The sequence below is a fragment of the Phalangium opilio genome, unplaced genomic scaffold (genome assembly GCF_054372755.1).
Source record: "Phalangium opilio isolate 3A_F unplaced genomic scaffold, DU_Popi_V2 ptg001675l_1, whole genome shotgun sequence".
Lineage (NCBI taxonomy): Eukaryota > Metazoa > Arthropoda > Arachnida > Opiliones > Phalangiidae > Phalangium > Phalangium opilio.
This window is the reverse complement of record NW_028324261.1, coordinates 461,927-487,339: the sequence shown is the minus strand read 5'-3', so window position 1 is coordinate 487,339 and position 25,413 is coordinate 461,927. Positions and strand designations below refer to the sequence as shown.

General features: G+C 40.8%; 14 pseudogenes; all 14 read left to right on the top strand.

Moving 5' to 3' along the window:
• Window positions 1–15,838: 15,838 nt before the first annotated feature.
• LOC149582417 (5S ribosomal RNA) lies at window positions 15,839–15,957 on the top strand (annotated as a pseudogene).
• A 136-nt stretch (window positions 15,958–16,093) lies between these two features.
• LOC149582416 (5S ribosomal RNA) lies at window positions 16,094–16,212 on the top strand (annotated as a pseudogene).
• A 123-nt stretch (window positions 16,213–16,335) lies between these two features.
• On the top strand, window positions 16,336–16,454 carry LOC149582415 (5S ribosomal RNA; annotated as a pseudogene).
• A 4,817-nt stretch (window positions 16,455–21,271) lies between these two features.
• Window positions 21,272–21,390, top strand: LOC149582414 (5S ribosomal RNA; annotated as a pseudogene).
• A 379-nt stretch (window positions 21,391–21,769) lies between these two features.
• LOC149582413 (5S ribosomal RNA) lies at window positions 21,770–21,888 on the top strand (annotated as a pseudogene).
• Window positions 21,889–22,475: 587 nt separating this feature from the next.
• On the top strand, window positions 22,476–22,594 carry LOC149582412 (5S ribosomal RNA; annotated as a pseudogene).
• A 358-nt stretch (window positions 22,595–22,952) lies between these two features.
• On the top strand, window positions 22,953–23,071 carry LOC149582411 (5S ribosomal RNA; annotated as a pseudogene).
• Window positions 23,072–23,205: 134 nt separating this feature from the next.
• On the top strand, window positions 23,206–23,324 carry LOC149582410 (5S ribosomal RNA; annotated as a pseudogene).
• A 123-nt stretch (window positions 23,325–23,447) lies between these two features.
• Window positions 23,448–23,566, top strand: LOC149582409 (5S ribosomal RNA; annotated as a pseudogene).
• A 118-nt stretch (window positions 23,567–23,684) lies between these two features.
• Window positions 23,685–23,803, top strand: LOC149582408 (5S ribosomal RNA; annotated as a pseudogene).
• A 357-nt stretch (window positions 23,804–24,160) lies between these two features.
• On the top strand, window positions 24,161–24,279 carry LOC149582407 (5S ribosomal RNA; annotated as a pseudogene).
• A 361-nt stretch (window positions 24,280–24,640) lies between these two features.
• On the top strand, window positions 24,641–24,759 carry LOC149582406 (5S ribosomal RNA; annotated as a pseudogene).
• A 137-nt stretch (window positions 24,760–24,896) lies between these two features.
• Window positions 24,897–25,015, top strand: LOC149582405 (5S ribosomal RNA; annotated as a pseudogene).
• Window positions 25,016–25,148: 133 nt separating this feature from the next.
• On the top strand, window positions 25,149–25,251 carry LOC149582404 (5S ribosomal RNA; annotated as a pseudogene).
• The last annotated feature ends 162 nt before the right edge of the window (window positions 25,252–25,413 follow it).

The following is a 25,413-nucleotide window of genomic DNA, read 5'->3' as shown; positions in this document are numbered from 1 at the left end:
GAAATACTCAAAATATGCTTCGTTGGCGGTGAAACGTCGATTTTTAAAAGGTTATTAAAAATCGAGGTACATTTTTAATTATTATTCAATCGAGATGAAATCACTTTTAATGAGTGTTTTATAGGGAATTATGCTGAATTCGTTCAAACATTTCTCCAGAAAAAAATGCATTTAAAAGTGTACCGAAAAAATCGCATGTTTTTTTTCTTCAAGATACAAAATCCGTGACAACGACTTCTTATTTAAAATTGAATTTTAACAGTTTGTTGAATGAATATCGTTACATTTGCTTGAATTAACGCAAAAATTACAAAAATAGTGGTTTCAGTGGTTATATTTGAAAATAGTGAACAAATACTCAAAATGTTTTTCTTAGGCCGAGTTACGTCGATTTTGAAAATGTTATTAAAAATCGAGGTACATTTTTATTTATTGTTCAATCGAGATGAAATCACTTTTAATGAGTGTTTTATAGGGAATTAAGCTGAATTCTGTCAAAAAGTTCTCCAGAAAAAAATGAATTCAAAAAAGTACCGAAAAAATCGCATGTTTTTCTTCTTCAAGATAAAAAATCTGTGACAACGATTTCTTATTGAAAAATTTAATTTTAACAGTTTTTTGATTGAATATCGTTATATTTGCTTGAATTAAAGCAAAAAGTATAAAAATAATGGTTTCAGTGAATATATTTGTAAATAGTGAAGAAATACTCAAAATATGCTTCGTTGGCGGTGAAACGTCGATTTTTAAAATGTTATTAAAAATCGAGGTACATTTTTAATTATTATTCAATCGAGATGAAATCACTTTTAATGAGTGTTTTATAGGGAATTATGCTGAATTCGTTCAAACATTTCTCCAGAAAAAAATGCATTTAAAAGTGTACCGAAAAAATCGCATGTTTTTTTTCTTCAAGATACAAAATCCGTGACAACGATTTCTTATTTAAAATTGAATTTTAACAGTTTGTTGAATGAATATCGTTACATTTGCTTGAATTAACGCAAAAATTACAAAAATAGTGGTTTCAGTGGTTATATTTGAAAATAGTGAACAAATACTCAAAATGTTTTTCTTAGGCCGAGTTACGTCGATTTTGAAAATGTTATTAAAAATCGAGGTACATTTTTTTTTATTGTTCAATCGAGATGAAATCACTTTTAATGAGTGTTTTATAGGGAATTAAGCTGAATTCGGTCAAAAAGTTCTCCAGAAAAAAATGAATTCAAAAAAGTACCGAAAAAATCGCATGTTTTTCTTCTTCAAGATACAAAATCCGTGACAACGATTTCTTATGGAAAAATTGAATTTTAACAGTTTTTTGAATGATTATCGTTACATTTGCTTGAATTAAAGCAAAAAGTATAAAAATAATGGTTTCAATGGTTATATTTGAAAATAGTGAAGAGATACTCAAAATATGCTTCTTTGGCCGTGAAACGTCGATTTTGAAAATGTTATTAAAAATCGAGGTACATTTTTATTTATTGTTCAATCGAGATGAAATCACTTTTAATGAGTGTTTTATAGGGAATTAAGCTGAATTCGGTCAAAAATTTCTCCAGAAAAAAATGCATTCAAAAAAGTACCGAAAAAATCGCATGTTTTTCTTCTTCAAGATACAAAATCCGTGACAACGATTTCTTATTGAAAAATTTAATTTTAACAGTTTTTTGATTGAATATCGTTACATTTGCTTGAATTAAAGCAAAAAGTATAAAAATAATGGTTTCAGTGTGGATAAACTTTGGGTTTTTACGTTACATTAGAGATCCCACAACACCGCTCCCGGGTGGGCTCGAACCACCAACCTTTCGGTTAACAGCCGAACGCGCTAACCATTGCGCAACGGAAGCCCAAATATTAAATGGTCGTCAGGTATTGTGGAAAAACTCTGACATTTTACGTAACATCTGAGACGTCAAAACACCGCTCCCGGATGGGCTCGAACCACCAACCGTTCGGTTAACAGCCGAACGCGCTAACCATTGCGCCACGGACGCCCAAAAATTAAATGGTCGTCAGGTATTGTGGGAAAATTTGGGTTTTTACGTTACATTAGAGATCCCACAACACCGCTCCCGGGTGGGCTCGAACCACCAACCTATTGGTTAACAGCCGAACGCGCTAACCATAGCGCAACGGAAGCCCAAATATTAAATGGTCGTCAGGTATTGAGGTAAAACTTTGACTTTTTACTTCACATCTGAGACCTCACAGCACCGCTCCCGGATGGGCTCGAACCACCACCGTTTCGGTTAACAGCCGAACGCGCTAACCATTGCGCCACGGACGCCCAAAAATTAAATGGTCGTCAGGTATTGTGGAAAAACTTTGGGTTTTTACGTTACATTTGAGATCCCAAAACACCGCTCCCGGGTGGGCTCGAACCACCAACCTATTGGTTAACAGCCGAACGCGCTAACAATTGAGCCACGGAAGCCCAAAAATTAAATGTTCGTCAGGTATTGTGGAAAAACTCTGAAATTTTACGTTACATCTGAGACGTGACAACACCGCTCCCGGGAGGGCCCGAACCACCAACCTATTGGTTAACAGCCGAACGCTCTAACCATTGAGCCACGGAAGCCCAAAAATTAAATGTTCGTCAGGTATTGTGGAAAAACTCTGACATTTTACGTTACATCTGAGACGTCACAACACCGCTCCCGGGAGGGCCCGAACCACCAACCTATTGGTTAACAGCCGAAAGCTCTAACCATTGAGCCACGGAAGCCCAAAAATTAAATGTTCGTCAGGTATTGTAGAAAAACTCTGACATTTTACGTTACATCTGAGACGTCACAACACCGCTCCCGGGAGGGCCCGAACCACCAACCTATTGGTTAACAGCCGAACGCTCTAACCATTGAGCCACGGAAGCCCAAAAATTAAATGTTCGTCAGGTATTGTAGAAAAACTTTGGCTTTCTACGTTACATTTGAGATCCCACAACACCGCTCCCGGGTGGGCTCGAACCACCAACCTTTCGATTAATAGCTGGACGCGCTAATTATTGCGCCACGGAAGCCCAAAAATTAAATGTTCGTCAGGTATTGTGGAAAAACTCTGACATTTTACGTAACATTTGAGACGTCACAACACGGCTCCCGGATGGGCTCGAACCACCAACCTTTCGGTTAACAGCCGAACGCGCTAACCATTGCGCCACGGACGCCCAAAAATTAAATGGTCGTCAGGTATTGTGGAAGAACTTTGGCTTTTTACGTTACATTAGAGATCCAACAACAACGCTCCCGGGTGGGCTCGAACCACCAACCTTTCGGTTAACAGCCGAACGCGCTAACCATTGCGCAACGGAAGCCCAAATATTAAAAGGTCGTCAGTTATTGTGGAAAATCCTTGACTTTTTACGTCACATTTGCGACCTCACAACACCGCTCCCGGAAGGGCTCAAACCACCAGTCTTTTGAATAACAGCTGAACGCGCTAACCATTGCGCCACGGAAGCCCAAAATTTAAATGGTCGTCAGGTGCTGTGGAAAAACTATGACATTTTACGTTACATCTGAGACCTCACAACACCGCTCCCGGATGGGCTCGAACCACCAACCTGTTGGTTATCAGCCGAACGCGCTAAACATTGAGCCACGGAAGCTCAGTAATTAATTGGTTGTCAGGTATTGTGGAGAAACTCTGACTTTTTACGTTATATCTGAGACCCCACAAAACGCTCCCGGAGGGGCTCGAACCACCAACCTTTTGAATAACAGCTGAGCGCACTAACCATTGCGCCACGGAAGCCCAAAAATTAAATGTTCGTCAGGTATTGTGGAAAAACTCTGACTTTTCACGTTACATCTGAGACACCACAAAACGCTCCCGGATGGGCTCGAACCACCAAACTTTCGGTTCGTCAGTTATTGTGGAAAACGTTTGACTTTTTACGTTACATCTGAGACCTCACAACACCGCTCCCAGATGGGCTCGAACCACCAACCTATTGGTTAACAGACGAACGCGCTAACCATTGAGCCACGGAAGTTCAGAAATTAATGTTTGTCCCGTATTGTGAAAAAGTTTTGACTTTTTACGCTACATCTGAGACCCCACAACACCTCTCCTGGGTGGGCTCGAAACACCAACCTTTCAGTTAACTGCTGAACGCGCTAACCATTGCGCCACGGAAGCCCAAATATTAAATGGTCGTCAGGTATTGTGGAAAAACCTCGACTTTTTACGTCACATCTGAGACATCACAACACCGCTCCCGGGTACGCTCGAACCACCAACCTTTCGGTTAACAGCCGAACGCGCTAACCATAGCGCAACGGAAGCCCAAATATTAAATGGTCGTCTGGTATTGAGGTAAAACTTTGACTTTTTACTTCACATCTGAGACCTCACAGCACCGCTCCCGGATGGGCTCGAACCACCAACCTTTCGGTTAACAGCCGAACGCGCTAACCATTGCGCCACGGACGCCCAAAAATTAAATGGTCGTCAGGTATTGAGGTAAAACTTTGACTTTTTACTTCACATCTGAGACCACACAACACCGCTCCCGGATGGGCTCGAACCACCAGCCTATTGGTTAACAGCTGAACGCTCTAACCATTGAGCCACGGAAGCCCAAAAATTAAATACTCGTCAGGTATTGTGGGAGTGGTGTTGTGAGGTCTCAGATGTGACGCAAAAAGTCAAGGTTTTTACACAATACCTGACGAGCATTTAATTTTTGGGGTTCCGTGGCGCAATGGTTAGCGCGCTCAGCTGTTAATCGAAAGGATGGTAGTTCGAGCCCACCCGGGAGAGGTGTTGTGGGGTCTCAGATGTAGCGTAAAAAGTCAAAACTTTTCCACAATACCTGACGACCATTTAATTTTTGGGCTTCTGTGGCGCAATGTTTAGCGCGTTCGGCTGTTAAACAATAGGTTAGTGGTTCGAGCCCATCCGGGAACGGTGTTGTGAGGTCTCAGATGTGACGTAAAAAGTCAAGGTTTTTACACAATACCTGACGAGCATTTAATTTTTGGGCTTCCGTGGCGCAATGGTTAGCGCGTTCAGCTGTTATTCGAAAGGTTGGTGGTTCGAGCCCACCCGGGAGAGGTGTTGTAGGGTCTCAGATTGTTGAATCCGGCGATCCACAACGAGCCTGGTCATTTAGACCTAAATAATGATTGAAATTAATGGTTTTCCCCACTGGGGTTTTCCCAGGACCTTTTTTCCCATAAGCAGAAGTTATGGGTTTTTATGGTCCGAATTTAGTTTAGATACAGTTTAGTTAAGATTATTTAAGGTTTACTTATAATGAATACTTATGTTTGATATGTTTTTTATGTAAAGACCTTTAAGATAACATTTAACTCTAAACCAAAATAAGAACTGTCGTATGGCACGGCCTGTAATTGCTAAGAAATACTGTACAATTGTAAAGGCTATAGTAATGCATTTGAAAGGTTCGACGGATGGTTTTTGTTACTAGGATGTTAAAAGGCCCTCTGGCCCTTTAAAGTCATAAAACTTCGGAGTGACGAATATTGGGGATCGCTTTGTAACAATAATAGGGGGTAAAACTTGAACTTTGTGTTAAAACTAGCAAAAGCAAAGCCTGAGTAGAACGTATTGGACTCTTGATGGAAAAAGAGCGCTTGTTACCATCGGACAATATAGAAAGCAAACCGACTCTGCCGAGAGAGGTTGTAAAAGAAAGATTTAGAACTTTAGATAAACGGACGTGTTTTAAGGAAAATTAATGTAAAGATATGTTAATTTGAGTATGATTTGACAGACAATACAACAATTAAAGAAATTATTGACGATTGCATTTGGAGCTTCTTCGTTTTTGAATAAAGACACACAAATAAGTTAGGGATTTAGATCGGTGTTTCAGTCCGCCAATGTGATATCAGAAGGGTATCACAAACTCTTATGTTGGGATGGAAGTCGCAACATAAAATGGTGCCGAAACCCGGGACTAATTACGTGCTCGGGAATAATTACGCGCCCGGGACTAATTACGTGCTCGGGAAAAATTACGTTAATTGGACAATTTTGTGAAAATTGGACTTGGTTCGAGAACTTCGAAAAATTTTGGAAATCTTCAAGTCTCTAGTCAACTCCACGATGGATGCTTTTTGCCGATGCCTGAGAGAAAGGGAACATGAACGTGCCGCAAGAAGTCCAGCGGCGGAGAGCGACAAGGAGCGGGATAAAGGAGTCCCAGCCCAAAGACATCAGAGTCTACAGAAGCCGAAGGAGTGGTGTTTGTCAAGGTTGGATGCAACTATATGCAGTTTGGAAGCAACGAACAACCGTTACACTTCAGGTTGATAAAATTGATTCGCACTTCGCAATGAAGTTGGGTTCGTAGAAAAATTTGTATTAAGTGAAACGAAGGTTTGACACTAAGTTGACGTAAGATAGAAACTTGTGCTCTGGTTGAGCTTGGTTAAAGTTGTGCTCTGGTTGAGCTGAGTTAAAGTTGTGCTCTGGTTGAGCTGAGTTAAAGTTGTGCTCTGGTTGAGCTGAGTTAAAGTTGTGCTCTGGTTGAGCTTGGTTAAAGTTGCGCTCTGGTTGAGCTGAGTTAAAGTTGTGCTCTGGTTGAGCTGAGTTAAAGTTGTGCTCTGGTTGAGCTTGGTTAAAGTTGTCCTCTGGTTGAACTTGGTTAAAGTTGTCCTCTGGTTGAGCTTGGTTAAAGTTGTGCTCTGGTTGAGATTGGTTAAAGGTGTTCTGGTTGAGCTTGGTTTAAGTGCTCTGGTTGAGCTTGGTATAAGGGTTCAACTGTTAATCGAAAGGCTGGCGGTTCAAGCCCACCCGGAAGAGGTGTTGTGGGGTCTCAGATGTAGTGTAAAAAGTCAAAACCTATCCACAATACGTGACAACCATTTAATTTCTGAGCTTCCGTGGCTCAATGGTTAGCGCGTTCGGCTGTTAACCAATAGGTTGGTGGTTCGAGCCCACCCGGGACCGGTGGTGTGGGATCTCAAATGTAACGTAGAAAGCCAAAGTTTTGCCACAATACCTGACGACCATTAAATTTTTGGGCTTCCTTGGCTCAAAGGTTAGCGCGTTCGGCTGTTAACGAATAGGTGTGTGGTTCGAGCCCATCCGGGAGCGGTGTTGTGACGTCTCAGATGTGACGTAAAAAGTCAAGGTTTTTTCCACAGCACCTGACGACCATTTAATTTTTGGGCTTCCGTGGTGCAATGATTAGCGCGTTCAGCTGTTAATCGAAAGGTTGAAGGTTAGAGCCCACTCGAGAGAGGTGTTGTGGGGTCTCAGATATAGCGTAAAAAGTCAAAACTTTTCCGCAATACGTGACAACCATTTCAATTCTGAGCTTCCGTGGCTCAATGGTTAGCGCGTTCGCCTGTTAACCAATAGGTTGGTGGTTCGAGCCCATCCGGGAGCGGTGTTGTGACGTCTCAGATGTAGCGTAAAAAGTCAAAACTTTTCCACAATACGTGACAACCATTTAATTTCTGAGCTTCCGTGGCTGAATGGTTAGCGCGTTCGGCTGTTAACCAATAGGTTGGTGGTTAGAGCCTATCCGGGAGCGGTGTTGTGAGGTCTCAGATGTAACGTAAAATGTCAGAGTTTTTCCACAATACCTGACGAACATTTAATTTTTGGGCTTCCGTGGCGCAATTATTAGCGCGTTCAACTGTTAATCGAAAGGCTGGTGGTTCAGGCCCACCCGGAAGAGGTGTTGTGGGGTCTCAGATGTAGCGTAAAAAGTCAAAACTTATCCACAATACGTGACAACCATTCAATTTCTGAGCTTCCGTGGCTCAATGGTTAGCGCGTTCGGCTGTTAACCAATAGGTTGGTGGTTCGAGCCCACCCGGGAGCGGTGGTGTGGGATCTCAAATGTAACGTAGAAAGCCAAAGTTTTGCCACAATACCTGACGACCATTAAATTTTTGGGCTTCCTTGGCGCAATGGTTAGCGCGTTCGGCTGTTAACCGAAAGGTTGGTGGTTCGAGCCCAACCGGAAGAGGTGTTGTAGGGTCACACATGTAACGTAAAAAGTCATAACTTATCCACAATACCTGACAACCATTTAATTTCTGAGCTTCCGTGGCTCAAAGGTTAGCGCGTTCGGCTGTTAACCAATAGGTGTGTGGTTCGAGCCCATCCGGGAGCGGTTTTGTGACGTCTCAGATGTGACGTAAAAAGTCAAGGTTTTTTCCACAATACCTGACAACCGTTTAATTTCTGAGCTTTCGTGGCTCAATGGTTAGCGCGTTCGGCTGTTAACCAATAGGTTGGTGGTTCGACCCCATCCGGGAGCGGTGTTGTGAGGTCTCAGATGTGACGTAAAAAGTCAAGGTTTTTACATAATACCTGACGAGCATTTAACTTTTGGGCTTCCGTGTCGCAATGGTTAGCGCGTTCGGCTGTTAACCAATAGGTTGGTGGTTCGAGCCCATCCGGGAGCGGTGTTGTGAGGTCTCAGATGTGACGTAAAAAGTCAAGGTTTTTACACAATACCTAACGAGCATTTAACTTTTGGGCTTCCGTGGCACAATGGTTAGCGCGTTCAGCTGTTAATCGAAAGGTTGGTGGTTCGAGCCCACCCGGGAGCGGTGTTGTGTGATCTCAAATGTAACGTAGAAAGCCAAAGTTTTTCCACAATACCTGACGACCATTTAATTTTTGGGCTTCCGTGGCGCAATGGTTAGCCCGTTCGGCTGTTAACCAATAGGTTGGTGGTTCGAGCCCATCCGGGAGCGGTGTTGTGAGGTCTCAGACGTGACGTAAAAAGTCAAGGTTTTTACACAATACCTGACGAGCATTTAATTTTTGGGCTTCCGTGGCACAATGGTTTGCGCGTTCAGCTGTTAATCGAAAGGTTGGTGGTTCGAGCCCACCCGGGAGAGGTGTTGTGGGGTCTCAAATGTAACGTAGAAAGCCAAAGTTTTTCCACAATACCTGACAACAATTTAATTTCTGAGCTTCCGTGGCTCAATGGTTAGCGCGTTCGGCTGTTAACCAATAGGTTGGTGGTTCGAGCCCATCCGGGAGCGGTGTCGTGAGGTCTCAGATGTGACGTAAAAAGTCAAGGTTTTTACACAATACCTGACGAGCATTTAACTTTGGGCTTCCGTGGCGCAATGGTTAGCGCGTTCGGCTGTTAACCAATAGGTTGGTGGTTCGAGCCCATCCGGGAGCGGTGTTGTGAGGTCTCAGATGTGACGTAAAAAGTCAAGGTTTTTACCTCTCCGAGTGACGTATGTCACGGAGAGGTATTACACCGGCCGTGTCTGTCTGTGTGTGTGTGTGTCTGTCTGTCTGTGTGTGTGTCTGTCTGTCAGACCCCACGTGACCGCGTTCGCAGTTTACAAATCGGAGCAAACAAATACCCGATTTCCGGAACGCGTTCGCGGTTCACGGAAATTTGGCCATTCATCTACCAACACCAGTCTTTACTTATTGGCTTCTAAGGACCACAATCTGCTAGTCTTTGTCCGTCCCACATGGACACTAGTCTGTACTTGCTTGCTTCTATGCACCACCATCTTCTGTTCTTCGTCAAGTTCACCTTGACACCAGCTTCTATGCACCACCATCTTCTGTTCTTCGTCAATTCCACATTGACACCAGCTTCTATGCACCACCATCTTCTGTTCTTCGTCAATTCCACATTGACACCAGCTTCTATGCACCACCATCTTCTGTTCTTCGTCAATTCCACATTGACACCAGCTTCAATGCACCACCATCTTCAGGTCTTTTGTCCATTCCACATGGACGCCAGTCAGTACATTCTGGCTTCTTTTCCTCCGTCATCGTTTGGTTTCAAGATATACGCGGCGATCGGCTAGGGTTACGAGAAACGACTAGCCTCCCAATGGCAGGGCTTCCACCATCGGTTCACGCGAATGCGTTTTTATTTGGTTTTAAGATTTACGCGGCGAGCGGCTAGGGTTACGAGAAACGTCTAGCCTCCCAATGGCAGGGCTTCCACCATCGGTTCAAGCGAATGCGTTTTTATCTATTATTATAATGGAAACGAAACGTATATATACCCCAAAATTTGAAAAAAGCGGGCAAGAGGGGTACCCTTCACTTTAAACGTCAATATTAGCAAAGTTTCGAAAGATAATAGGAACAACTTTATTTTAAACGATTTAACTATTTTTAAAGTTATTTACTGGCGATTAAAATAATTAAAAATAATTATATTTATTTAAATATTAAAGATAAACCCAAGTACCGAAGTCGTTAAATCATTGCCTCCTATATCTATCAAGGCCCGTGCATTGCGTTATATTTCCTACATTGCCTCCTGTATCTATCAAGGCCCATGCATTGTGATATATTTCCTTCATTGCCTCCAATATCTATCGAGGCCCGTGCATTGCGATATATTTTTGAGAACAACAACCAAAATGGGAAGCTCCTCTCAGAACCATAATAATTTGTTTTCTCAGTTATATGAAATGAAAATATGGATAATATTTTCGGCAATTCGATTTGAATGGCTCTTTCTGATGTATCATTCTCTCAGCACTGTTCATAATGGACAGGAACGTAGAGATTCGAGACACTAGGAATTACGATAGTGTTTCAAATCCTCTGTATTGAGGGCTTAAAGGCTTGGAGTGAGTCGAAAGATAAATACACATCCTATTTTGTAGTTGTACCATGCGTACCACAATGTTGCCAGGCGTTTATTGAAGGATGCTTGGGTACTTGGTACAGACTGTTACGTCTACCAAGTTTCCTAGCATCCAAGAATAAATAGGATTCATAGAAGCCAGTGTTAAGGGCATGTCATGGGTCAAGTCGTTAAATATATCGACGCAGTTAAATAGCTGATGGCATTATTTTATCCACTTTCCCATTGCCTTCGAGTGGAAGTTCAACGTTGGCACGGACGACAGATGGCGCTCTTAAACTTCTACCCCCAAAAATCGTTGTTGTCTGCTCGTTTTGCCCTTCCGCGTTTTTTCGTTATAAACTTATGATTTAACGAACTGTTAAGATAAAATTTCATATTTCCTAAGACAGATAAGCTTCTACTCCTTTCATATTACTCCCAGTTAGATTTAATGCTTAAAAAATATATTTTCAATAAAAACACCGCTTCCACTAGTGGATTTATACTCCTTGTTAGATTAGTGTAGGTGTAGAGAGTAATCATTACAAACGCTAAAAAATATATTTTCAAAAATGAAGAACATAGAACATTTATTCTATATCAAAAAATATTTTGGTGGTAAGATTGCTTTAGAAAAATCCAAACGGCTAGATATTGGTAAAAAAGACATGTGTAAGCTATTTGTAGATGAAATAATTGTTTTACATGTTTTAAATGAGACTAAAACTTCCACTATTGTGTCTAAAAAAGTGTTGGCCATGTATATTTTTTAAATATGACGGAATTGCGGTTGATATGATAGCGCCCTATTTGCGAAAAAAACCTTTTTTTAAACAGTTGAATCATTCTTTGATAGAATTTCGAAGGAAGAAGTTAAGTGTTAGATTTGCTCGATTAATTTTGTTCGGCAAATAATATAATTAAGCCTTACGTATTACTGAAGGAGATTGATTTTGCCAACCTTTGTGAGTATTTAACTGTTTAATAATTATTTTGGTTAAGTGGGAGCCTAGCTTATGTGTGATTGGGTTGTGGCTTCCATGATTTGGGCACATTTGCTTTTTGTGTGGCGAGGTATGATTCAGCTTTGATATGGACAAATGTTACAAATCATACTGGTAGACTAAGAATGCGGTTGAGGTATAGCGAGAGAGTAGAGTTTCCACAGCAATTGAGAGATATTGAAAAGGCTTGAACAATAGACTATTTTAAAATTCAATTCCTGCACTTGCAAAGAATTAAAAAAAGCGATAGATGCATATATTTAGGTTGTTTAAGGGGTAGTGATAGTCATCTCCACTCGGAGAGGTAATATTTTGGCTTTCCCAACTTGTTACACAATACCTAACAAGCTTTTAACTTTTGGGCTTCCGTGGCGCAATGGTTAGCGCGTTCGGCTGTTAACCAATAGGTTGGTGGTTCGAGCCCATCCGGGAGCGGTGTTTTGAGGTCTCAGATGTGACGTAAAAAGTCAAGGTTTTTACACAATACCTGACGAGCATTTAACTTTTGGGCTTCCGTGGCGCAATGGTTTGCGCGTTCGGCTGTTAACCAATAGGTTGGTGGTTCGAGCCCATCCGGGAGCGGTGTTGTGAGGTCTCAGATGTGACGTAAAAAGTCAAGGTTTTTACACAATATCTGACGAGCATCTAATTTTTGGGCTTCCGTGGCGCAATGGTTAGCGCGTTCAGCTGTTAATCGAAAGGTTGGTGGTTCGAGCCCACCCGGGAGAGGTGTTGTGGGGTCTCAAATGTAACGTAGAAAGCCAAAGTTTTTCCACAATACCTGACAACCGTTTAATTTCTGAGCTTCCGTGGCTCAATGGTTAGCGCGTTCAGCTGTTAACCAATAGGTTGGTGGTTCGAGCCCACCCGGGAGCGGTGTTGTGTGATCTCAAATGTAACGTAGAAAGCCAAAGTTTTTCCTCAATACCTGACGACCATTTAATTTTTGGGCTTCCGTGGCGCAATGGTTAGCGCGTTCGGCTGTTAACCAATAGGTTGGTGGTTCGAGCCCATCCGGGAGCGGTGTTGTGAGGTCTCAGATGTGACGTAAAAAGTCAAGGTTTTTACACAATACCTGACGAGCATTTAATTTTTGGGCTTCCGTGGCACAATGGTTAGCGCGTGCAGCTGTTAATCGAAAGGTTGGTGGTTCGAGCCCACCCGGGAGAGGTGTTGTGGGGTCTCAAATGTAACGTAGAAAGCCAAAGTTTTTCCACAATACCTGACAACAATTTAATTTCTGAGCTTCCGTGGCTCAATGGTTAGCGCGTTCGGCTGTTAACCAATAGGTTGGTGGTTCGACCCCATCCGGGAGCGGTGTTGTGAGGTCTCAGATGTGACGTAAAAAGTCAAGGTTTTTACATAATACCTGACGAGCATTTAACTTTTGGGCTTCCGTGTCGCAATGGTTAGCGCGTTCGGCTGTTAACCAATAGGTTGGTGGTTCGAGCCCATCCGGGAGCGGTGTTGTGAGGTCTCAGATGTGACGTAAAAAGTCAAGGTTTTTACACAATACCTGACGAGCATTTAATTTTTGGGCTTCCGTGGCACAATGGTTAGCGCGTGCAGCTGTTAATCGAAAGGTTGGTGGTTCGAGCCCACCCGGGAGAGGTGTTGTGGGGTCTCAAATGTAACGTAGAAAGCCAAAGTTTTTCCACAATACCTGACAACAATTTAATTTCTGAGCTTCCGTGGCTCAATGGTTAGCGCGTTCGGCTGTTAACCAATAGGTTGGTGGTTCGACCCCATCCGGGAGCGGTGTTGTGAGGTCTCAGATGTGACGTAAAAAGTCAAGGTTTTTACATAATACCTGACGAGCATTTAACTTTTGGGCTTCCGTGTCGCAATGGTTAGCGCGTTCGGCTGTTAACCAATAGGTTGGTGGTTCGAGCCCATCCGGGAGCGGTGTTGTGAGGTCTCAGATGTGACGTAAAAAGTCAAGGTTTTTACACAATACCTAACGAGCATTTAACTTTTGGGCTTCCGTGGCACAATGGTTAGCGCGTTCAGCTGTTAATCGAAAGGTTGGTGGTTCGAGCCCACCCGGGAGAGGTGTTGTGGGGTCTCAAATGTAACGTAGAAAGCCAAAGTTTTTCCACAATACCTGACAACAATTTAATTTCTGAGCTTCCGTGGTTCAATGGTTAGCGCGTTCGGCTGTTAACCAATAGGTTGGTGGTTCGACCCCATCCGGGAGCGGTGTTGTGACGTCTCAGATGTGACGTAAAACGTCAAGGTTTTTACATAATACCTGACGAGCATTTAACTTTTGGGCATCCGTGTCGCAATGGTTAGCGCGTTCGGCTGTTAACCAATAGGTTGGTGGTTCGAGCCCATCCGGGAGCGGTGTTGTGAGGTCTCAGATGTGACGTAAAAAGTCAAGGTTTTTACACAATACCTAACGAGCATTTAGCTTTTGGGCTTCCGTGGCACAATGGTTAGCGCGTTCAGCTGTTAATCGAAAGGTTGGTGGTTCGAGCCCACCCGGGAGAGGTGTTGTGGGGTCTCAAATGTAACGTAGAAAGCCAAAGTTTTTCCACAATACCTGACAACAATTTAATTTCTGAGCTTCCGTGGCTCAATGGTTAGCGCGTTCGGCTGTTAACCAATAGGTTGGTGGTTCGACCCCATCCGGGAGCGGTGTTGTGAGGTCTCAGATGTGACGTAAAAAGTCAAGATTTTTACACAATACCTGACGAGCATTTAACTTTTGGGCTTCCGTGGCGCAATGGTTAGCGCGTTCGGCTGTTAACCAATAGGTTGGTGGTTCGAGCCCATCCGGGAGCGGTGTTGTGAGGTCTCAGATGTGACGTAAGAAGTCAAGGTTTTTACACAATACCTGACGAGTATTTAACTTTTGGACTTCCGTGGCGCAATGGTTAGCGCGTTCGGCTGTTAATCAATAGGTTGGTGGTTCGAGCCCATCCGGGAGCGGTGTTGTGAGGTCTCAGATGTGACGTAAAAAGTCAAGGTTTTTACATAATACCTGACGAGCATTTAACTTTTGGGCTTCCGTGTCGCAATGGTTAGCGCGTTCGGCTGTTAACCAATAGGTTGGTGGTTCGAGCCCATCCGGGAGCGGTGTTGTGAGGTCTCAGATGTGACGTAAAAAGTCAAGGTTTTTACACAATACCTGACGAGCATTTAATTTTTGGGCTTCCGTGGCACAATGGTTAGCGCGTGCAGCTGTTAATCGAAAGGTTGGTGGTTCGAGCCCACCCGGGAGAGGTGTTGTGGGGTCTCAAATGTAACGTAGAAAGCCAAAGTTTTTCCACAATACCTGACAACAATTTAATTTCTGAGCTTCCGTGGCTCAATGGTTAGCGCGTTCGGCGGTTAACCAATAGGTTGGTGGTTCGAGCCCATCCGGGAGCGGTGTTGTGAGGTCTCAGATGTGACGTAAGATGTCAAGGTTTTTACACAATACCTGACGAGTATTTAACTTTTGGGCTTCCGTGGCGCAATGGTTAGCGCGTTCGGCTGTTAACAAATAGGTTGGTGGTTCGAGCCCATCCGGGAGCGGTGTTGTGAGTTCTCAGATGTGACGTAAAAAGTCAAGTTTTTTGCACAATACCTGACGAGCATTTAGCTTTTGGGCTTCCGTGGCGCAATGGTTAGCGCGTTCGGCTGTTAAGCAATAGGTTGGTGGTTCGAGCCCATCCGGGAGCGGTGTTGTGAGGTCTCAGATGTGACGTAAAAAGTCAAGGTTTTTACACAATACCTGACGAGCATTTAAATTTTGGGCTTCCTTGGCGCAATGGTTAGAGCGTTCGGCTGTTAACCAATAGGTTGGTGGTTCGAGCCCACCCGGGAGCGGTGTTGTGGGATCTGAAATGTAACGTAGAAAGCCAAAGTTTTTGCACAATAAATGACGACCATTTAATTTTTGGGCTTCCGTGGCGCAATGGTTAGCGCGTTCGGCTGTTAACCAATAGGTTGGTGGTTCGACCCCATCCGGGAGCGGTGTTGTGAGGTCTCAGATGTGACGTAAAATGTCAAGGTTAGAAAGATGAAGGTTAATTTGTCTCACTTAATTTAAATTCGAATTTTTAACTAGCACTCTCGGCAACGGTTCTCGTCCGATCGCCGACGTTAGCAGCGTCGAGCGCAGTCAGTACTTGGGAATACTGCGTGCCGTTGGTTTTTCACTTTTGTTTCCTCTATTAAATTCCACCCGATTTGAAAAAAGCACACATATCTTCTTTTTGTTATTGTTTTATAAAGATGAAAGTTAATTAAATTCAAATTATTAACTTGCACTCTCGGCAACGGCCATATCACGCTGAATACACCGGTGTTCGTCCGAAAACCGAAGTTAAGCAGCGTCGAGCGTAGTCACTACTTGGGAGGGAGACCACTTAGGTATACTGCGTGCCGTTGGCTTTTTCACTTTTTTTCCTCTTTTAAATTCCAATAGATTTGAAAAGAGCAAACTTATTTTCTTTTTGTTATTGTTTTAAAAAGATGATGGTTAATTTGTCTCACTTAATTTAAATTCGAATTATTAACTAGCACTCTCGGCAACGACCATATCACGCTGAATACAGCGGTTCTCGTCCGATCACCGTAGTTAAGCAGCGTCGAGGGCAGTCAGTACTTGGGATGGAGACCACTTAGGAACACTGCGTGCCGTTGGCTTTTTCACTTTTTTTTCCTCTTTTAAATTTTAATAGATATGAAAAAAGCAAACATATCTTCTTTTTTGTTATTGTTTTATAAAGATGAAAGTTAATTAAATTCAAATTATTAACTAGCACTCTCGGCAACGGCCATATCACGCTGAATACACCCGTTCTCGTCCGATCACCGATGTTAAGCAGCGTCGAGCGCAGTCAGTACTTGGGAGGGCGACCACTTAGGAACACTGCGTGCCGTTAGCTTTTTCACTTTTTTTTTCCTCTTTTAAATTCCAATAGATATGAAACAAGTTGGGAAAGCCAAAATATTACCTCTCCGAGTGGAGATGACTATCACTACCCCTTAAACAACCTAAATATATGCATCTATCGCTTTTTTTAATTCTTTGCAAGTGCAGGAATTGAATTTTAAAATAGTCTATTGTTCAAGCCTTTTCAATATCTCTCAATTGCTGTGGAAACTCTACTCTCTCGCTATACCTCAACCGCATTCTTAGTCTACCAGTATGATTTGTAACATTTGTCCATATCAAAGCTGAATCATACCTCGGCACAAAAAAAGCAAATGTGCCCAAATCATGGAAGCCACAACCCAATCACACATAAGCTAGGCTCCCACTTAACCAAAATAATTATTAAACAGTTAAATACTCACAAAGGTTGGCAAAATCAATCTCCTTCAGCAGGGTTGGCAAGTTTTAAACAAATTGTTTTAAACTTTGGTTTAAAACTTGTTTTAAACAGCCATGAAAAAAAACTTTAATTTGTTTAAAACGTTTTAAACAAAAAGTTTAAAACATGTTTTTTTTATGGAGAAAAATTTCGAATATTTTTAACTCTTTTTTTATTTGAAAATGAGCGAAAAGATTAAATAATAGAAATAATAAGCTTCAGTCAAAACCTTCCTTTATTCGACTGTTTCAAATGTGTGTTTAATTGTTTGGAGACCCTACCAGTTGTTTTATCCATTACTAATCTGTATTGAAGACTATTATTCAAAAATATGATTAAGGATAACTTATTTTGTCATCTACTTAAAGCAAAGCAATAACATTTTTCCTATGTGGTTTCTCTACACTGTTGGTACATTTTACTGTTCTAAAAAGATTACGCGTAATCTATAAAGCCAGGCCTTTGACAATGCTAAAATTAATACGCCTAATCCGAAAACGGAAAACATGAGCGCCTACAAATAAGTAAGGGGTGGTGACGTTTCAAATGTATGATGAGTTCTGACCAAGAAACTCGGAAGTACGGAAGCTTAAATGACTGAATAGTGGCCACAAAAGAAATCAGGCATTTAGACATTAGGGGTTAAATGTACAAATTTACGCATCACACTCATTTTGTATCCGCTATTAAAAAAATTATATTTTCCTTTTGAAAAGATCGTTTGCTCTTTTTTAAACAGTCAGTAGAATTTTTCAAATATTCAATATTGTACCCTCAACACGTACTCCCTTTTAAATAATTAATTTCATGATAAAATGTTTTCCGAAAATCTAACTTTAAATCGTGTTATAAACAATAAAAACACAAATTTTTTTAACTAAGTTTTTGCCAACCCTGACAAGGACCCTTTCTTACACCTTCAAATTCTAAATTTTAGGAGCTCTTGATTTTCCTGTTTGACTTTGCAGTACATGTTCGTTGTACGTTGGTCTAGGGGTATGATGCTCGCGCTGGTTGCGAGTGGTACCAGGTTAAATCCCGGAAGGTCGCGTCTTAGAGCTTCATATTATAAATTTAGGAGTATTTTTATTTTCGTGTTTTACTTCTCAACACGTTTCGTGGTCCGTTGGTCTAGGTGTATAATACTTGCTTTGGGTTCAAGTGGTCCCTGGTTTTAATTCCACACGGACAATTTCTTACACCTTGAAATTCTAAATTTATTCAATATTGAACGCTCAAAATAATTAATATCATAAAATAATTTAGGAAAATATAATTTGTTCTTGAAAATGCTTAAATTTGTAGTTTTTTCAATCAATTTGGAGGGAATAAAACGACTAACTGTTAAATCAGTTGATTGAATTAAATATTGATTAAGGATTAAATTAATATAAATATAGAAAAACTGCAATATCGGGACTTCAGTCAATTGATAAACGTCACTCTTATCGTTTGTTTTTTCTGTCTTGGTCCAAACCAAGACCTTTTTTTAATCAAGTAGGTTGTGAAAATAAGCGCCTTGCGCTAGCGAGAGTAGTGGCTTAAATGGAGAGCCGCGATATAGACTATTAGATCTGGAAGAGTGATTTAAACATGTTTAAAACTAGTTTTTTTTTGTGTTTTTTTACTGTTTTTTTCTACTTGTTTAAAAAACAGTTTAAATCAAAAAATCGTGTTTCAAACAATAAAAAACACAACTTTTGTTTTTTTTTTAAAAAAACTTAATTTTTGCCAACCCTGTCCTTCAGTAATACGTAAGGCTTAATTATATTATTTGCCGAACAAAATTAATCGAGCAAATCTAACACTTAACTTCTTCCTTCGAAATTCTATCAAAGAATAATTCAACTGTTTAAAAAAAGGTTTTTTTCGCAAATAGGGCGCTATCATATCAACCGCAATTCCGTCATATTTAAAAAATATACATGGCCAACACTTTTTTAGACACAATAGTGGAAGTTTTAGTCTCATTTAAAACATGTAAAACAATTATCTCATCTACAAATAGCTTACACATGTCTTTTTTTACCAATATCTAGCCGTTTGGATTTTTCTAAAGCAATCTTACCACCAAAATATTTTTTGATATAGAATAAATGTTCTATGTTCTTCATTTTTGAAAATATATTTTTTAGCGTTTGTAATGATTACTCTCTACACCTACACTAATCTAACAAGGAGTATAAATCCACTAGTGGAAGCGGTGTTTTTATTGAAAATATATTTTTTAAGCATTAAATCTAACTGGGAGTAATATGAAAGGAGTAGAAGCTTATCTGTCTTAGGAAATATGAAATTTTATCTTAACAGTTCGTTAAATCATAAGTTTATAACGAAAAAACGCGGAAGGGGAAAACGAGCAGACAACAACGATTTTTGGGGGTAGAAGTTTAAGAGCGCCATCTGTCGTCCGTGCCAAAGTTGAACTTCCACTCGAAGGCAATGGGAAAGTGGATAAAATAATGCCATCAGCTATTTAACTGCGTCGATATATTTAACGACTTGACCCATGACATGCCCTTAACACTGGCTTCTATGAATCCTATTTATTCTTGGATGCTAGGAAACTTGGTAGACGTAACAGTCTGTACCAAGTACCCAAGCATCCTTCAATAAACGCCTGGCAACATTGTGGTACGCATGGTACAACTACAAAATAGGATGTGTATTTATCTTTCGACTCACTCCAAGCCTTTAAGCCCTCAATACAGAGGATTTGAAACACTATCGTAATTCCTAGTGTCTCGAATCTCTACGTTCCTGTCCATTATGAACAGTGCTGAGAGAATGATACATCAGAAAGAGCCATTCAAATCGAATTGCCGAAAATATTATCCATATTTTCATTTCATATAACTGAGAAAACAAATTATTATGGTTCTGAGAGGAGCTTCCCATTTTGGTTGTTGTTCTCAAAAATATATCGCAATGCACGGGCCTCGATAGATATTGGAGGCAATGAAGGAAATATATCACAATGCATGGGCCTTGATAGATACAGGAGGCAATGTAGGAAATATAACGCAATGCACGGGCCTTGATAGATATAGGAGTCAATGATTTAACGACTTCGGTACTTGGGTTTATCTTTAATATTTAAATAAATATAATTATTTTTAATTATTTTAATCGCCAGTAAATAACTTTAAAAATAGTTAAATCGTTTAAAATAAAGTTGTTCCTATTATCTTTCGAAACTTTGCTAATATTGACGTTTAAAGTGAAGGGTACCCCTCTTGCCCGCTTTTTTCAAATTTTGGGGTATATATACGTTTCGTTTCCATTATAATAATAGATAAAAACGCATTCGCGTGAACCGATGGTGGAAGCCCTGCCATTGGGAGGCTAGACGTTTCTCGTAACCCTAGCCGCTCGCCGCGTAAATCTTAAAACCAAATAAAAAAGGATTCGCGTGAACCGATGGTGGAAGCCCTGCCATTGGGAGGCTAGACGTTTCTCGTAACCCTAGCCGATCGCCGCGTATATCTTGAAACCAAACGATGACGGAGGAAAAGAAGCCAGAATGTACTGACTGGCGTCCATGTGGAATGGACGAAAGACCTGAAGATGGTGGTGCATCGAAGCTGGTGTCAATGTGGAATTGACGAAGAACAGAAGATTGTGGTGCATAGAAGCTGGTGTCAATGTGGAATTGACGAAGAACAGAAGATGGTGGTGCATAGAAGCTGATGTCAATGTGGAATTGACGAAGAACAGAAGATGGTGGTGCATAGAAGCTGGAGTCAAGGTGAAATTGACGAAGAACAGAAGTTGGTGGTGCTTGGAAGCAAGCACGTACAGACTAGTGTCCATGTGGGATGGACAAAGACTAGCAGATTGTGGTCCTTAGAAGCCAGTTAGTAAAGACTGGTGTTGGTAGATGAATGACCAAATTTCCGTGAACCGCGAACGCGTTCCGGAAATCGGGTATTTGTTTGCTCCGATTTGTAAACTGCGAACGCGGTCACGTGGGGTCTGACAGACGGACACACACACAGACAGACAGACACACACACAGACAGACACGGCCGGTGTAATACCTCTCCGTGACATACGTCACTCGGAGAGGTAAAAAGCAAACATATTTTCTTTTTTTTATTGTTTTAAAAAGATGAAGGTTAATTTGTCTCACTTAATTTAAATTCGAATTATTATCTAGCACTCTCGGCAACGGCCATATCACGCAGAGAACACCGGTTCTCGTCCGATCGCCGACGTTAGCAGCGTCGAGCGCAGTCAGTGCTTGGGAATACTGCGTGCCGTTGGTTTTTCACTTTTGTTTCCTCTTTTAAATTCCACCCGATTTGAAAAAGCACACATATCTTCTTTTTGTTATTGTTTTATAAAGATGAAAGTTAATTAAATTAAAATTATTAACTTGCACTCTCGGCAACGGCCATATCACGCTGAATACACCGGTTCTCGTCCGATAACTGAAGTTAAGCAGCGTCGAGCGCAGTCACTACTTGGGAGGGAGACCACTTAGGAACACTGCGTGCCGTTGGCTTTTTCACTTTTTTTTCCTCTTTTAAATTTTAATAGATATGAAAAAAGCAAACATGTTTTCATTTTGTTATTGTTTTAAAATGATGAAGGTTAATTTGTCTCACTTAATTTATATTCGAATTATTAACTAGCACTCTCGGCAACGACCATATCACGCTGAATACAGCGGTTCTCGTCCGATCACCGTAGTTAGCAAGCGTCGAGGGCAGTCAGTACTTGGGATGGAGACCACTTAGGAACACTGCGTGCCGTTGGCTTTTTCACTTTTATTTCCTCTTTTAAATTTTAATAGATATGAAAAAAGCAAACATATCTTCTTTTTTGTTATTGTTTTATAAAGATGAAAGTTAATTAAATTCAAATTATTAACTAGCACTCTCGGCAACGGCCATATCACGCTGAATACACCCGTTCTCGTCCGATCACCGAAGTTAAGCAGCGTCGAGCGCAGTCAGTACTTGGGAGGGCGACCACTTAGGAACACTGCGTGCCGTTAGCTTTTTCACTTTTTTTTTCCTCTATTAAATTCCAATAGATATGAAAAAAGCAAACATATTTTCATTTTGTTATTGTTTCAAAAAGATGAAGGTTAATTTGTCTCACTTAATTTAAATTCGAATTATTATCTAGCACTCTCGGCAACGGCCATATCACGCTGAGAACACCGGTTCTCGTCCGATCGCCGACGTTAGCAGCGTCGAGCGCAGTCAGTACTTGGGAATACTGCGTGCCGTTGGCTTTTTCACTTTTGTTTCCTCTTTAAAATTTTAATAGATATGAAAAAAGCAAACATATCTTCTTTTTTGTTATTGTTTTATAAAGATGAAAGTTAATTAAATTCAAATTATTAACTAGCACTCTCGGCAACGGCCATATCACGCTGAATACACCGGTTCTCGTCCGATAACCGTAGTTAAGCAGCGTCGAGCGCATACAGTACTTGGGAATACTGCGTTCCGTTGGTTTTTCACTTTTGTTTCCTCTTTTAAATTTCACCCGATATGAAAGAAGCAAACATATCTTCTTTTTGTTATTGTTTTATAAAGATGAAAGTTAATTAAATTCAAATTATTAACTAGCACTCTCGGCAACGGCCATATCACGCTGAATACACCGGTTCTCGTACGATCACCGAAGTTAAGAAGCGTCGAGCGCAGTCAGTACTTGGGAGGGCGACCACTTAGGAAAACTGCGTGCCGTTAGCTTTTTCACTTTTTTCCTCTTTTAAATTCCAATAGGTATAAAAAAGCAAACATATTTTCTTTTTGTTATTGTTTTAAAAAGATGAAGGTTAATTTGTCTCACTTAATTTAAGTTCGAATTATTATCTAGCACTCTCGGCAACGGCCATATCACGCTGAGAACACCGGTTCTCGTCCGATCGCCGACGTTGGCAGCGTCGAGCGCAGTCAGTACTTGGGAATACTGCGTGCCGTTGGCTTTTTCACTTTTGTTTCCTCTTTTAAATTCCACCTGATATTAAAAAAGCAAACATATCTTCTTTTTGTTATTGTTTTATAAAGATGAAAGTTGATTTAGTTCAAATTATTAACTAGCACTTTCGGCAACGGCCATAACACGCTGAATACACCGGTTCTCGTCCGATCACCGAAGTTAAGCAGCGTCGAGCGCAGTCAGTACTTGGGAGGGAGACCACTTAGGAACACTGCGTGCCGTTGGGTTTTTCACTTTTTTTCCTCTTTTAAATTTTAATAGATATGAAAAAAGCAAACATGTTTTTTTTGTTATTGTTTTAAAATTATGAAGGTTAATTTGTCTCACTTAATTTAAATTCGAATTATTATCTAGCACTCTCGGCAACGGCCATATGACGCTGAATACAGCGGTTCTCGTCCGATCACCGAAGTTAAGCAGCGTCGAGCGCAGTCAGTACTTGGGATGGAGACCACTTAGGAACACTGCGTGCCGTTGGCTTTTTCACTTTTTTTTCCTCTTTTAAATTTTAATAGATATGAAAAAAGCAAACATATCTTCTTTTTTGTTATTGTTTTATAAAGATGAAAGTTAATTAAATTCAAATTATTAACTAGCACTGTCGGCAACGGCCATATCACGCTGAATACACCGGTTCTCGTCCGATAACCGAAGTTAAGCAGCGTCGAGCGCAGTCAGTTCTTGGGAGGGAGACCACTTAGGAACACTGCGTGCCGTTTTTCCACTTTTTTTCCCTCTTATAAATTTTAATAGATATGAAAAAGCAAACATATCTTCTTTTTTGTTATTGTTTTATAAAGATGAAAGTTAATTAAATTCAAATTATTAACTAGCACTCTCGGCAACGGCCATATCACGCTGAATACACCGGTTCTCGTCCGATCACCGAAGTTAAGCAGCGTCGAGCGCAGTCAGTACTTGGGAGGGAGACCACTTAGGAACACTGCGTGCCGTTGGGGTTTTCACTTTTTTTCCTCTTTTAAATTTTAATAGATATGAAAAAAGCAAACATGTTTTTTTGTTATTGTTTTAAAATTATGAAGGTTAATTTGTCTCACTTAATTTAAATTCGAATTATTAACTAGCACTCTCGGCAACGGCCATACACGCTGAAAACACCGGTTCTCGTCCGATCACCGAATTAAGCAGCGTCGAGCGCATACAGTACTTGGGAATACTGCGTGCCGTTGGCTTTTTCACTTTTGTTTCCTCTTTCAAATTCCACCAGATATGAAAAAAAGCAAACATATCTTCTTTCTGTTATTGTTTTATAAAGATGAAAGTTAATTTAAATCAAATTATTAACTAGCACTATCGGCAACGGCCATAACACGCTGAATTCACCGGTTCTCGTACGATAACCGAAGTTAAGCAGCGTCGTGCGCAGTCAGTATTTGGGAGGGCGACCACTTAGGAACACTGCGTGCCGTTAGCTTTTTCACTTTTTTTTCCTCTTTTAAATTCCAATAGATATGAAAAAAGCAAACATATTTTCTTTTTGTTATTGTTTTAAAAAGATGAAGGTTAATTTGTCTCACTTAATTTAAATTCGAATTATTATCTAGCACTCTCGGCAACGGCCATATCACGCTGAGAACAACGGTTCTCGTCCGATCGCCGACGTTAGCAGCGTCGAGCGCAGTCAGTACTTGGGAATACTGCGTGCCGTTGGCTTTTTCACTTTTGTTTCCTCTTTTAAATTCCACCCGATATGAAAAAAGCAAACATATCTTCTTTTTGTTATTGTTTTATAAAGATGAAAGTTAATTAAATTAAAATTATTAACCAGCACTCTCGGCAACGGCCATATCACGCTGAATACAGCGGTTCTCGTCCGATAACCGATGTTAAGCAGCGTCGAGCGCAGTCACTACTTGGGAGGGAGACCACTTAGGAACACTGCGTGCCGTTGGCTTTTTCACTTTTTTTTCCTCTTTTAAATTTTAATAGATATGAAAAAAGCAAACATGTTTTCATTTTGTTATTGTTTTAAAATGATGAAGGTTAATTTGTCTCACTTAATTTAAATTCGAATTATTAACTAGCACTCTCGGCAACGACCATATCACGCTGAATACAGCAATTCTCGTCCGATCACCGAAGTTAAGCAGCGTCGAGCGCAGTCAGTACTTGGGAGGGAGACCACTTAGGAACACTGCGTGCCGTTGGCTTTTTCACTTTTTTTCCTCTTTTAAATTTTAATAGATATGAAAAAAGCAAACATGTTTCTTTGTTATTGTTTTAAAATGATGAAGGTTAATTTGTCTCACTTAATTTAAATTCGAATTATTAACTAGCACTCTCGGCAACGGCCATATCACGCTGAAAACACCGGTTCTCGTCCGATCACCGAAGTTAAGCAGCGTCGAGCGCATACAGTACTTGGGAATACTGCGTGCCGTTGGCTTTTTCACTTTTATTTCCTCTTTCAAATTCCACCAGATATGAAAAAAGCAAACATATCTTCTTTTTGTTATTGTTTTATAAGGATGAAAGTAAATTTAATTCAAATTATTAACTAGCACTCTCGGCAACGGCCATATCACGCTGAGAACACCGGTTCTCGTCC